The sequence below is a fragment of the Urocitellus parryii genome, assembly GCF_045843805.1.
Source record: "Urocitellus parryii isolate mUroPar1 chromosome 13 unlocalized genomic scaffold, mUroPar1.hap1 SUPER_13_unloc_2, whole genome shotgun sequence".
Classification (NCBI taxonomy): Eukaryota; Metazoa; Chordata; class Mammalia; order Rodentia; family Sciuridae; genus Urocitellus; species Urocitellus parryii.
Genome location: NW_027551770.1, coordinates 1,351,369 through 1,366,430, shown reverse-complemented (window position 1 = coordinate 1,366,430; position 15,062 = coordinate 1,351,369). Strand labels below are relative to the sequence as shown.

The window sequence follows — 15,062 nt, the reverse complement described above, 5'->3', positions numbered from 1 at the left end:
GGACCTGTCCCCATGTGGAACAACATGTGCTACAGCATTTCAGATCACAAGGAGCAAACATGAGCTGGGGAGGCGGAACAGATCCACAAAAATTCACTAATTCAGGTGGTGGACAGACACTGAGTACCCCGCACAGGTCAGTCACAGGCCTGCACAGCACAAGGTCATAGGTGGCTTACGGTGAGTCACAGGCAGAGACAAAATGACAGGGGCATGCTTGGAGTTCACAGTGTGCAATATCAGGGAAATGAGGCCATTCGGCATCCAAGAGCCTCTTTCCCTGTCCCTGAAGACCACTCCACCCTTAACCTCCGGAGACAAGATATAGTAAGGAGCATTGATCAAAGTAGCCCTTGGTAGCTAGTAGATAGGCAAGAGGGGGGAAGGACTGAGGCAGTGAGGGACGGGCTCTATATCTTTCTGTGCCCACCTGAGACAAGGTGATCAGTGTCACCTCTAAAGAGGGCTTCAAGGACACAAGTTTCCCCCAAACAGGGGTCTTGCTATGTTGAACCATAAAGTAACCCCAAACTTCTAGAATGAACTCTCACAGCTTCACCTGTGACTACTCGGGTGATTCTCTAAATGGGACTTCTAGCAGGTCACTCAACAGTACCCCATAGGGAGTCGTTGGGAGTTAGCTCCCTATGTTCATTCGTGAGTCAAATTCAGTCTGTTTGGTAGGCTTCTACACATGCCCAGCATCTTCACACTGTAAGGTCCCTGCTTAGTATCTCAACAGCCATCTTCAGTGACAGCCACCATTTTAAGAAAAATTTTGCTTTCCTGCCCGAGGGTGTTTCTGAGAAAGACTCACCACTCCCTTACACCAATCCCACCCTTAACAGCTGGCATTAGGGCCCACCCTGCTCTGATCCCTGAGTCTGCCCCATAAAAGTCCCAAGCCCCCAGCCAGTTTTGCCTCTCTCTGTCTATAGAGAGATGGCCTTTGTCACCTCTGACAAATAAACTGTCCTGTGTATCTCAGCCTGGTCTCTGTCTTTCATCTCTCACTTACCCATCCCTCGTTCCTCACTTTCCTTCAGGAATCACAAAACTTAGATCCTGTTTCTAGATTAGGGAGCCCTGAGGTTCATCAGAGGGAGGTCTGAGGGAAGGAGGGTTGGTTTGGGGAGACTTAGCTGGGGTCACCTTGGGCTAGGAATGGACCTGTGTGGGAGACCTGCGTGGGAACCTTACCCGGAACAGGCAAGTCAGGGAAATGGGTGGACAGGCATCAGAAACATCAGGACAAAAGAATTTACTTAGCAGTTTTTGTTCTCTGTGTATTTGTTCTTTGAGGTTTGGCTCATTTCCTCTTTTTTTGGGGGGAGGGGAGGAGGGGGGTCTTGGGGATTGAACCCAGAGGCACTTAACCACTAAGCCCTTTGTGTGTTTTATTTTGAGACAGGGTCTTCCTAAATTGTCGAGGCTGGTTTTAAACTTGCGATCCTCCTGCCTCAGTCTCTTGAGCTGCTGGGATTACAGTTGGGCACCACAGTGTCCAGGTCATTTCCTTAGTTTGGGTTCAGAGCCTTCTCCAGACTTCCATTAAACACTGGCGAGACCACACTGTGGCTGTAGTCACCTGGCATCCAGGGGGGATTAATTCCTGGACCCCATAAGGATCAGATCCATAAGCTGCTCAAGTTATGTTAAAGGGAACAGAACCTACACACATCCTACCGTAAACTTTAATCATCTCTACTTATAATACCCAACGTAAAAGCTATGTAAAAATTGTTAGTCTATATTATTTAGGAAAGAATGACAAGAAAGAAAAAAAGTCTTTGTATGCTCAGTACAGGTACCAATTTAAAAATATTTCGGATAAAATTATCAGTGCTTATTTTCATAACCTCACTTGGCTGTTTTCACTGCTAGGACCTCTGGTAACTCTACTTCTGCTCCTCTTGCTCAGTCCAGGTCTTTTTAATCCAATAAAGCTTGTATCTTCCAGATTACAACAATTCCATGTTAAGAGATGGCAACACAAGATTATCAACCCCTCCCTGCAACTGAGACCAGTGTCTATCTCCTTTAGAACAGTCAGGACGGGACTTTTGATCCCTGGCTAGGCAGGGTCATCACCCCTTGCTAGCCTGAAGCGGCCATAGAAGATGGATCTTCACCCCTCACTAACGGAAAGATTAAGAGATCAGAGTCTCAGGGGAGGAAATAGAGAGGGATTTAGAATAAGGAGACAGAACTATGGAATCTTAAGGGAAACACCCTCAAGCCATTGAAATGCAGAGTTAAGTCACTGAGATGCAGAAAACACACTTGCAAACTTTGGCCCATGTTCTTGGTTTGTGATCTTGAAAACTGAGGGAAATACACAAGCGCACAGGAAAACTGGCATGATATTGTACGGCAACACCCTGGATCCACCTCCCATCCAGCCCCTGATGTAGCCCTTCTATAAATATTGAACCCCCCCCCCAATCCAAGGCAGGGCTTCTTACTTTTGAGACAGCCTACCTTCTCCCTTGAATGTGCATCTACCTTCCTAATAAACCTCTATCTGTGCCTTAAAACAAAAAATTCAGATCCATGAATGTGGAACCCACATAAATGGGAAGCTGGCTGTATTTAGTTATCCATCTGTGCTGCAAAGCAGCACCTCATGGGTGATGTCTGGTCATCAGCAGCTGCTGGATCACCTTTGCTTCATTGAAGGATGGATTGCTACTTGGAGGGAGTCACTGGATCTTAACAAAAGCAAGTTTCAGAAACCCCAAATTCTCTACAGGGCCCTGTCTCCAAGTACACTCAAGGGCAGTCCTTGCCCTCAAATTCTGCCTTCTGTCTTGTTGCCACATTGCCCTGAGAACAAGAACAGAAATGAGATGTGACCCCTAACCACAAACTCAAATGGAGAAGGGTGTGGGCCCTGCCCACCTTATACAGAGCCATCATCCTGAGCACCACACGAAGGGACAGGGACTCAAAGGGAATGTGAAGCTTGTCCTATCACCAGGGAGCTGGAAGCCCAGACACAGAACATGGGGCACCAGGGACATTCTGCACTGTGCCCTGAGGACTCTGCAGCAGAGCTTGGCACATGCCACCCTGTCTTCCCACAAGCATTGAACACAGTTCCTGTGCTCAGGCATGAGAAGGCAGAGACCCCAAGGTCACAGTAAAAAATAAACTCTGCCCCACTGTTCCAGCATGCATGAATACTCACGGCCTGGCTCTGAAGGGTGGGCCCCCTTTCTCTTCAGAGCCTGTTGAGGATATGAGAGGCAGAAAGACCACCCTGAACACCTGGTGCATCTGGCCCTAACTATCCCAAAGGTGGCCCCACCAACTTACCTGGAACAGAGCCTACCAAAGCCTGAGACCTTCCAGGTTATCCCTCCTCCTCCACCCCTACCCTTCTCCCTCTGCACCATCTAGCTGGCCTCCCATGGGGGCCCAGCCCTCAAGCACACCCCTGCCTCGAGGCACTCACAAGAGCTCAGGTGGGATGCATCCATATGGCCACAGGTCTCTCCTTTGCAATGAGGCCCTCCCTCACCACCTGGCATAAAACAGGACCCTAGTTAAGTGCCCTCAACAGACTATCAGCTCTCCATATTCACAGGTTCCACATCCAATACTCGTTCAACCAACTGGGAAACTGAATTATTTAAAAAAAAAATCAGTCTGACTGAGCATGCACAGACTTTGTACTTGTCATTATTTCCTAAATAACATAGATTAACAACTCTTTCCACAAGATTCACATTACATTAGGTATTACAAGCTATGTAAAGAGGATTTAGACTATCTGGGAAGTTATGTGCAGATAGTTTACCATTTTATACAAGAGACTCATGCACTGGTGGATTTTGGTATCTTAAAGAGATCCTGGAACAAATTGCCCCACGGATGTGGAGTGATGACCGTAGAGGGCACTTCTAACTGTTCAGTGTCTCTCACTAAGAAGCTGGCTCCACAAAGGCAGATACTTGCAGGGCTGAGTTCTCCCATGGCAGAACCTCTCAGGGCACCCAGTATTTGGTGCTTTACAGAACTACAGACTCCAGTAATGTTGGTTCATGGGTAGATGAGCAGATATAATAACAGGAGAGGAGATACCAGCCACATTCTTTGGGAAAATCTAAATAAAGGCTTGGGAAGGACTAGGAGAAAGAAACCAACAGCTTGGAGACACCCGCCTTTTCTAAGTGAGGATGCCCAGCCATGACTGGAATCCAGTTGTGACTTCAAACACCCTGTGCCATGGCTATTTGTTGGAAGGAAAGAACATCTTAGGACAGGTCAGATCTGAATCACTCAAAACCAGGCTTGGGATCTCCTGCAATCGTGGTGCACCCCCGCAGGGGCAGGTAGGACAGACGCCTGTCATAGACTGAAGACAGGAGTACTCATGGCACATGTGCAGCCTCAAGATCTGCTGCTGGCTCATAAGAGTCACTGGAGTCTGTTAGCTCTACTTCCCATGAAATAAACACCAGCAGACACTTGTCAAGATGAAGGAATCCGGACCAGCCTGGGGGCAACCTGAACTTGGGAGAATCATCACATTTGTTGACATAGACCCTGCTCCATGCCAGACACAAGGAGGATCTGGGCCAAAATCAGGATGCTAAAAACTTCACAGTCTACAAAAGTACACGAGCCCATATTCAGACACTCAAGCACTGTACACCACTGTCTTGCAGAAATGTCTTGGTCTCCACCAAGTACCCCATTTAGGTATTGCAGGAGGACTCACTGTCATAAAATAAAACCTTCATTAGTAAAGGTTTCTAGGATGCCTCTTTATATTTTATCTGTAACAAATAACCATGAAGGTTCCTAGTGAAGAGAATTTCCTGGTTCTAATGTTGGAGAATAAACACTAAAAGTTAGTGGAGAGAGAAAAACGCAGACTGGTATGGACCCAGAGTCCATGCCCTGCTGTGAGCTTGGCATGTGTTTCCTTGAATCTGCAAGGCAACAGTAGGCAACATCGCCACTGACCCCAGACCCAGACAAGCTGAGCCTCAGGAAGGTCATCCCGTAGTCCGAGGTCCTACCATTGGCATTGGAACCTTGGTTGTGAAGTGGGGACTCTCCAGCTCCACCATGGGCTCCTGCCTCTGGATAGTAACCTCTCTGACACAAGGCCTGAACTGAAGGGTGCTGATGGTGGGCAACCCAGCATGTTTGGCAGCGCCAGGAAGGAGTGGGGGCTGGGGTGTGGGCAACAAGCAAGGTAGCATCCAAGAGATTGGAGATCACCGTGTAAGGCAGAGCAGGAACCCAGTCCATAGCTGGCTGTGCTGGCACACACCTGTAATCCTAATCACTCGGGAGGCTGAGGCAGGAGGGTAGGAGGATGGCAAGTTCAGAGCCAGCCTCAGCAATTTAGCAAGGCCCTAAACAACTCAGCAAGATTCTGTCTCAAAATAAAATGTGAAAAAGGGCTGGGAACATGGTTCAATGGTTAAGAGCCTCTGGTTCAATCCCTGGTACCCCTCTCCCACCAAAAAAAAAAAAAGAACCCAGTTATAGAGTTGACTGGGGGTGTTGGGAGCAGGCGACCGCACCCTGAAAATGGTGCTGGCTTCCTGCTTCTGATGACTCAGCGGTTACAGAGTTAGTAGTAAATAACTCATTGTTAGGCTGTGGGCTGGGCTCTGGCCTGCTTCCACTGCGCTGCACCTATTAGACTCTTCCACGTAGTGCTGGTTCATTGGCAGGGCTGGGTACTTAAGCTAGGGCAGACCGATGCGCGCTATTTCTTCTCTTGTTCCTGTCTTTTCATTATGATTCAAAGGTCCTGAGTAAACTGCTGAAGGAAGAATCCTGTGTCGTTTTTTCCCTTGCCAGCGAGGGGTCCGTGACATGGGGAGACTATGAAAATGTGGATGTTGGAGAAGGAACACTAAAAGTTAGTGGAGAGAGAAAAGCCCTCTCCACGGGGCCCTGCACCTCATGAGCTCTAATATTGGCTGATGCAGATGCACAGTGGTTCTGAGACACTCCTATGTTAACTGTGAGCCCCAGGACCACGAGGGTGCATGGGATGTCAGTCTGTGCAGCAGACAGACAAGGATGCACATTGGGTCCCCTGTCTTCTGCATGAAGTTCATACATGGCCTTGAAGAAAGAAGGTGAGAACAGGACTTGGGCCCATGTAGGGTGTGAACACTTTTTTCAGCAACAGGTAACTTTGAGAAATAAAATCTGCTCCATGGTTATTTCCCAAAGAGTCTAAGAACAGGTCCTCTTAGCAAAGAGCCAGAAGGCCTTGTCTCTGGGTCTTGTCCCTCAGGCACTCAATACATGAAGAATGCAGTCCTGTGCCATGTGTGTTGGAAATTATTGCTGAGGAAATGGAAAAAGTCCAAACTGAGAAAATGAGCTTCTAGGTGTCTACACGGAGGGCAAACACCTTTTCTTCTGCACACCATCAGTGCTAGCAGCTGGGGCTGCATCACCCTGAAAGTCACAATCTGACATCATGCATCTCAACCTGGGGTACTTTTTTATTTTTTTAAGTTTGTGTTTAAAATCATTTTAAAAAATCAGAACTATGAGAAAAATTCTTTAAATAGGTGGATACTCAGAGAATACACTTCTGTTTCTAGCAAAAGTTGACAGAGTCTGCCCGGTATTCATCAATGTGCCTGACCACTAGATTACCTCACTGTTTCTGGTTCAGTTTCTGAGGCAAGAATGGGGTCCTCTGTGGTCCCCAGGAAGCATCTCTGTTGGGAACACTGAGTTGTGACAAATGCACATGAGCCTTCTCTCTGCTAGCAACCATCTGCCCTTTCATCTTACCAGAGCACCTTGGGAGACAGGTGCTTTCACCCCAAAACAGCTCTCAACCTTTCTGGACCATGACTCCACCCAGCTGGCCCGCTCCTCCAAGGCCCGTCTCAAATTCAGGTTTACACTGACCCAATAAAGACCACAAGTAACAGAACCCAGGATTCATACCTTCTGATGTTTGAGATTATAAAATGAAGTCCGCAAACCCATTCTGATTAAATAGCTATAATCACTGTTTATATAGACTACTCCCAGGAATCTTTTTGAAACCAAAAAAGAAAAAGTCTACCCTGTTAGCACTTAGTTCCAAGAAAAAAATAGAAGTACAGTCTGAGGTTGGGGGTGGGAGGATCTGAAGGAACAAATTTGTGTTTGCCTTTCTGTTCCATGATCACAGACATTGTCTGTGCTCCCCATATTTGCCATGAAAAGTGGAATTCAAGTTGATCCTCTCTGAGCTGAAAATCTGAAATGTTCCAAAATCTGAAACTTGGGAGCTTGAACATATTACCAGAAATGCAAAATTTCACACCTGGTCTTATGTAGTGGGTCAAAATGGGTGCACCGAAAATACCATCTGAGATTCTCTTATACAACCTTACACAATGTGTATTTCCCAAGATATTTCCAAAATTAGAAAAAAAGAATATCAAAAATCCAAGGCACTTCTGGCCCCAAGCATTTTGGATAAGGATTATTCAACTGTCTGTGGCTGAATGCCATTTTCTTTAAACATGGAGTCCCTCTATACCCAAGAAGGGTGTGCACTTCAGGGACACACTAGGCAAAACACACTGGGTCACGGTTAATAGTTTAATATGAAGTGTCCTTAGGACAGGTCAGCACATGCGTCATCAGATGAAAATATGTGACCCCTTCCTGGGGTCACATGGAGTCTACTCACAGGGAAGCTGAGTTCCCCTTAACTATCCAAGCAAGCCCAGAGGTAGAAGGAGAGGGGAAAACACATAATACTTACAAAAATTTTCCATTTGTCTTTGATCCTATCAGGACAATCTGCTCAGATTCATCCCGAGAGATGTTCCCGTGGAACCAGGGCATCTTTTCATGGGCCGTGGTGGCTATCAGCTTCTCCAGCTGGGGCTTCTGACTGATGATGGCTTGTTCCAGAGCCTGGCCCTGTGTGACCAGGGAGAGAGAATGAGCCACACCAGGTAGAAATGGAAAAAAAACCACACAAGCCATGTCTGATGTTTGGTGAGCTCTAATGTGGCCAAGGAGGATCAGATTCCATCCATCCAATCATTTATTCATTCAGAAAAAAACAAACTGTAGGATCTTGAAGGTGACTTAAATACCTTCAAGTGTATAAATAAGAAAGATGTTTTGGAAGAAAGAGTTTGGCCTTTTCAAAACCAGACAAAATGTTGAATACCACCTGGTATAAACACCAAGGCCCAGAAAACCAAATCATCCACTAGGTAGACAGTTCTATGATAGAACCTGGTTATTCCAAGAAGGTCTTAGGTCAAGAAGCCCTAAGAGGTGAACAAGGAAGGCACCTGAGGTGTCCGGTCCCCTTTACCTAGTTACACTGGGCACCTCACTGACCCTGTACCTGTAGGAAGCGTCATCACAGAAAGCACAGGGGAAAACTCTTGCCCCTGTGAGCAAAGCGAGATGGAAACCAAAGGTGGAAAACTGGAACGAGTGCTTAGTCAATCAAATACTTTGTCTTTCTTAGTGGGAAAGAAACCAATCTTTTCAAGAGTTACTAACGAAGAAGCCAGTGTTTGAATTTGCATTAATCAAGAAAAACCCAAGAAGTAAAAATAAAAATAAAACCACCCCAAATGTGTAGCTGAGAAGAGCAAGGAGGGTAGGTAAGAATGTGGACACCTTTGCCAACTTTCCAGAGGCAAACTTTTGTGCACGTGTCCAAATTAAACACAAGCATCCTCTGCCGTGGCAAACCTGGCCTCTTGGGCTTTATACCAGAGATATTGCAATCCAGCTTAGTATTGGCATAGAGTGATATCATTAGCAGCAGTATTTATAATTGATAAAAGGGTTCATCAGTGGATACTAGTTAAATAAATTATCATGCCCAGTGGGCAATGCCAGGTGGCCAAAGAAAGGGTGGTGCACCTATGTGTGTGTGAGACAGAACATTCAGAGAGAGATATTAAGAATCTGTAAATTCAAGGGCCAATCATTATGCATGGCATGACCCTGTTAGGTAAATATCAATGTCTCTTTGAAAAGTCCCTCCATGAACTTGGTGGCAACATCTCCTGTAGTGCAGAAAGCCACATCCCCGGCATGAAGTTTCCCTGCCTCAGCATATAAAGGAGGAATGGTAGTCTTCCTAGAGTCAGTCGCTTTTTGGCTAAAATTAATGGTTAAGGAGTTGGGTGCTCATTTGGGCACACTAGGTTTGCATGTCATGGGGACATCTGTGTGGGATCCCAGGTTCCCATGAACACAGGGTGCAGGTCCAACTGAGACCCACCTGCAGGTTCCATGTCTGCTTTACATATTCCCTGATGAGGTTTTCCTTCAGGTCCTCGAAGGGCCCTGTCTTGGGCTGCACTCCGAGGGGTCGGTTGAAGGGTTTTCTGAGAAGGCAGATGAGGCCATCGGATTCCTGGGAGTGGTACTGGCAGAGGTCAGCAGGGCTGCTGTGGGTCCTACCACCCGAGATGGCATAGGTGCCATTGATCTCCCTCTTGATGGTGTAGTGGTGTGCCTTCCTGCAGTGAGCCACCGACAGGGCAAAGCCACCCAGGTAATTGGGACTCTGACGCAGCAGGTAGAGCCCATCTGTCATGCCCCCCTGGACCAGGTAATCTTCGGCCTCCTCCCGAGTGATGTTGCCAAAAAAGAAGGGCAGGTGGTTGGTGCTTTCTGTTGGGCTGTTGGCCATGCCTGTGCCATCTCCTCAGGAAGTGACAGGGCCCAGGCAGGGAGACACCGGGGGACAAGACAAAGATGAGAAGACTTCAGTAAGCAACTCAAGCTGTGAGAAATGTGGGCTGAATCCCTCTGAACCCTTGCCAGCTGGAGACAGATCCTCCCAGCTCAGAATGGAAGTGCTTCCCTCTTTGGACTTCCCATCATGTGTTAAGGTCCGTAAATAAGTCAAAAATAACACCTGGTATTTTGCCAGAGAAATGTTAGAGTTCGTAAACAAGTCTGGATGGTGCCTGGCAAAATGTCAGAGGGAGTGGTTTGAGAAGTAACAAAAGCGAGCCATTAAGTGTGGAGATTCCTTATTGGTTGATTGATGTATCTAGTTTATGCTAATTAAGATAAGCTGTGCAAAATGTATAAATAGCTCTGTTGCCCTACAATAAATGGCTCCCATTCCTGCTGTATCAACGTACACAAGTTATTCGTCACCCCCCGGTTATTTTGCCGCAGCCGGACTGCGGCAATCATGCACTGTCATTTCTGCTCACAGGACTTACGGTTTCCCAACCCGCCCTCTGCATAATTAACCCCAAATCACAGCCTTTGGCCAAAGTCACCAAATTCACTTTTTTTTTTTTCTTTTTGGTGGGGGACAAAAAATTTTAAGAAGAAACCTACTAAAAAAGAGAAGTACACAGAAGTGTTATTGCAAAACAAGCTCAGGCACTCCCCGTGTGGGTGGACGGCAGCACCCAGGAGCAGAGACCAATACAAGCTTAAAGCCAGGGTTGCTTTGGAGATGGCGACAATTTTTTATTTTTGCAGGGCTCATTGCCAGTGAAGATGCTGTTGAACTCCTTTCCTCTCTTTTTTTTTAATTTCCTTTTTTTTTTTTTTTTTTTTAGTTCTCGGTGGACACAACATCTTTGTCTGTATGTGGTGCTGAGGATCAAACCCAGGCCGCACGCATGCCAGGCAAGCGAGCTACCGCTTGAGCCACACCCCAGCCCTCCTTTCCTCTCTATCTGAACTACAGAGATGACTCCAGATAGCCACTGGGGGAGTTGAAATCCAGAGAGAGCCGTGGGGGCCTCATCTGTGACCATGGAACACTGTCCCCTTCTGTCACCACAGGCCTCCCCACCTGTGGTCTGGGGTGGAGACCAGACAGCAGCTGCCTGAGGCACCCAAGCCACATCCTCCTGCAGTTTGCTTGAGCGTGGGAACAGTATGCCCCGACCCCACTCCACTCCACTCCATCACCTCCCTTTGTCACATGGCTTCCCAGGTGACCAGGGCTCCTCCAATGCATGGGTGATAGATAGTACAGGCTCACAGCTACAAGGACATCTGAGCAGGAAGGTACTGCCCCCTGGTGCCAGCACACACTGCAGAGGGGAAATGGAGCTGCAGACAAAGGTGATTGATTGATTGATTGATTGATACCAGGGATTGAATCCAAGGGTGCTCAACCACTGAGCCGCATCCCCAACACTTCACTGGATTTTAGAGACCGGGTCTCTGAGTTGCTTAGGGACTTGCTAAATTTCTGAGGTTGGCTTTGAATCTGCAACCCTCCTGGCTCAGCCTCCTGAGCCACTATGATTCCAGGCATTCGCTACTGTACCTGGTGCAGATGCAGTTTTAACATGGAGCTTTGTAAATGAGATGTCCAGGAGGTATCCACAGAGGCGTGTATTTTAAACTAAGGGACTAGTCATGGAAGGAGATTATCCAGATGGCCTCACTGTTCATCTGGGGAGAAAGCACTGGCCCCTTCATGTTCTCCAGACTCCCCGAACACCTCAGGCATACACAACATACTACACACACATCACACGCACATATATGACATACACACTGCATCACATACACAGGTATCCAACAAATACACCAAACCCACAAACAACCCACAAACACAACACGCATGTCATGCACATCACCCATACACCACCCCCACATCATACACACTCCATAAACATGCCACATATCACATATTCACCACACAACATACACACATCACAGACTTCACACACATAACAGACAACACACCACATCTACAACACAATATACCACACACATATACACATCAACCATCAAATTCACACACATAACAGACAACACACCACACCTACAAAACAATATACCACACACGTATACACATCAACCATCATTCACACAACATACATATCACAATCACACATCAAGTATACATGTGTCTTACATACACACATCATACAACATATATACAACACAAACACCATACACACCACTCATCACCAAACATGCTCCACGCAGCACAATTACACACATACCACACACATCACATCCCACATATCACATACATACACATCACATACACATATACCACACATACTACACACATAACACACTATATACACACCATACACACATCATACAAACCCTACATCACATGTACATGCCTGCACCACATGCCACATCATATCCACTGACTACATCACATATACACACACACCCCACATGATACACAGCACGGCCGCCACATGATTATATGAAACAACCCCTTCGGATGTGAATTGTCCTCGAATTGGCTGCACAGCACAGGAACACCCACCTGATGCAGGTCACTGAATTTTCTCTGGACAGTATCCTCACACTGAGTGGCCCTGCAAAGATGGGGGTGTGGTCCAGAGTGATAAGATGCACAGTCATTTTTTTGCTTGCTTTTCATAGTATTTGACTGTTAATGTCTGATTTTTCTTTGTCCGACAAATTTCTAAGAATTTAAAGCACAGTCTAACTTGTTCTTAGGTTGAGGATGCTGTTAAGGAAGGGACGTCTCTGGTGAAACCGAGTGTCTTTTGGGAGGTACATCTATTCTGACTCTTCCCCTCCCTGGTTCTCTAGCCATGGTGTCTGCCGCAGGCTCGGCCCTGCCCCTAAGTCCTCTCTTGTCACACTCCACACTTTTTTGGCCAGGGGTGCTGAGCCTGTAGGGCCTGGACTATCCCTCCTACCTCCTTTCACTCTGCAGGCTGTCCTACTGTGCTGCTGTTCCCGCCTTCTTGGGGAGGTAACAGCGTTCTTCTGCTGCCTGCCCACATGTGGATCCCCTGGCAGTGCCCAGCAAGGGACACAGGGGACCTTCTGCAGTCTTGTGTTCTTCCAGGAGTGACTCCCAAGGGCTGTGTGCATGGTCCTCACCCTGCACCACGACAGGCTTCACCTGCAGCTGCTGACCTTCACCTCTGACCCCACGCACCCTGACCGTACACTTCCTCCCATGGCCTCCCTCCTGTGTGCACAGACTGTGCGCCCTCCAGGCTGCCTATGCCCCTGCCATGAGGCTTACTCCGGGCATCCCATCCTCGGCTCTCTGGACCTCACCAGGGCTGCCACGGACACCCCCCCTTTCCTGGGCCCACTTCACGCCCCCTGGGGCCTCCCCCACACCCCTGACCACTCTCACCCATCCTCACAGAAGTACCTCTTATGCCCCTTGCTGTGTAACTGTCCCTGACTGCTCATACCCCCTCCAGGTCCCCATGTTCCTCCTCAGGTAGCTTTAATCCACTAAGAGCTCCAACTAAATAACTTTTTAAAGGAACAATATTTTAAATGAAATGCTAACAACCATCTTTTGATCGATATAAATCAGAACCTCATTTTCTTTGAAAGTTCACTGGTTTCTTAGTAATAGCTACAGCTCTGCTGGTGATGTGGCCTGAATCTCAGGTTCAAGTGCATCGACAGAAGACAGAGCAGGTGTCACAAGGTCTTGGGGTCCTCTAGAGGCCCTCTGAGGTACAAGTCCTTTATAGCTCATTTTGGTTGTGTTTATTTCATTTCTAATAATATACGGGGCATGGTGTGATGTTTTGATACATGTATAAAATGTGCACTGATCAGATCCAGGTAATTCGGCGTATCCACGTCATTTATCATATGTTTGTGGTGAAAACTTTCAAAACCCCCTTATTTTAAAATCTACAACATGCTGTTGACAGTCACTGTGTTTATAAGCTTTTTGTTGCTGTGACAAAAATACCTGAGAAAATAAACCTGGAGGAGGAAAGGTTTATTTTGGCTTCTTGTTTGGAGGTGTCAGTCCCTGGTCACCTGACCCTGTCACTATGGGCCTACAAAGAGGCGGCACACTGTGGTGGATGTGCGTGGTGGAGAAAAGGTTGCCGCTCCATGGTGGCCAGAAAGGAGAGAGACCCCCACTTCCTCCAACTAAGTTCCGCTTCCTGAAGTTTCCATCTCCTCCCAACAGTGGCACCAGATGAGATGGAAGTCTTCAACACGTGAGCCTTTGAGGGACATTCCAGATGGAAACGACAGCAGTCCTCCTTCTGTACAGTAGAACCTTCTGTCTAACTGTAACCCTGTCCCTGGGGACCCCTGTCCCTGCCCCACCCTCCCAGACTCTGGGAACCTCCACCCCGATGCTGCATTTCCACCTCCTTCCTGAGCAGAAGGCCACCTCTGGTTTCCCTGGGGAGAAAAACAGCTCCCTGTGCTCAATACTAGCCCCATCCTGGCCTACAGGCCCTCTTCCTTCTGACCTTCTTGTACTGGAGGTGACCAGGTGCTGATCTGAAGGAAGAGTGACCTTGTCCTGTGTGGTGGGTGCTTGGCCAGGAGAGCTGTTCACTATAGGAACTGCTGACGGCATCCTTGGACTATTAAACTTAAGGCACAAACAGAATCGGTGATAGAGCAGCAATGGCGGCACTCCTGCCTTCTCAGGGCTGCCCCCCCACTCGGTCCTGGTCTCCACCCTCCGCTTTCCCGAGCTTCAAGATGGTCACTCCATTCCAGCCACCAGCCACCCCAACCTCACAGCCAGACTGCTGTTCTCAGCTGTTTTCCATGCTCACTCTCAGCCACTATGGCAGATTCAAGGAGCTCCACCTTCTCACCAAGCCTGGGTCCTGAGACAGGGGGAGCCAGCCACACACATGCCATGAGCCTTCTTCCTGCGTGCCCACGAACTCTACCATGGTCCCAGTCACTGCTGCTTACACACTCTGCTCACCACCTCCCCGACCCCTTCTCCTCTGTTTGCAGTGAAAGTCCAGAGTTCAAGTTCACTTCCCCTGGGGATCATTTTCTCAGTGCTACTTAGAGTGCACTCTGTATTTTTTGTTAATTCAACATTGCCCGTTATTTTTCTCCATGTGTATGACCAGTTTTTTTTTTTTTTTTTTTTTTTTTTTAACAGCGGAAAATTGAGAAACAAAAAAGACCTTTCGTTACAACTGGACAGGGGGGTAACATCACATGATCCCCAGCAAGGCCCTCCAATACCTGTGCCCCTCAGCCTACCAGACCATACACCTCAGCACACATCTGTGCAGGTAGCTCTTCAGCAGAAATGGTTTTCAGGTGCCAGGTGAGCCCCTTAAAAACAGAATTCCTTGCTCTAT

At 47.6% G+C, this 15,062-nt stretch overlaps 1 pseudogene; it reads right to left on the bottom strand.

The window, feature by feature from the left end:
* Positions 1-9,661, bottom strand: part of LOC144251416 (tyrosine-protein kinase SYK-like) — a 49,421-nt pseudogene extending 39,760 nt beyond the window's left edge.
* Positions 9,662-15,062: the final 5,401 nt, after the last annotated feature.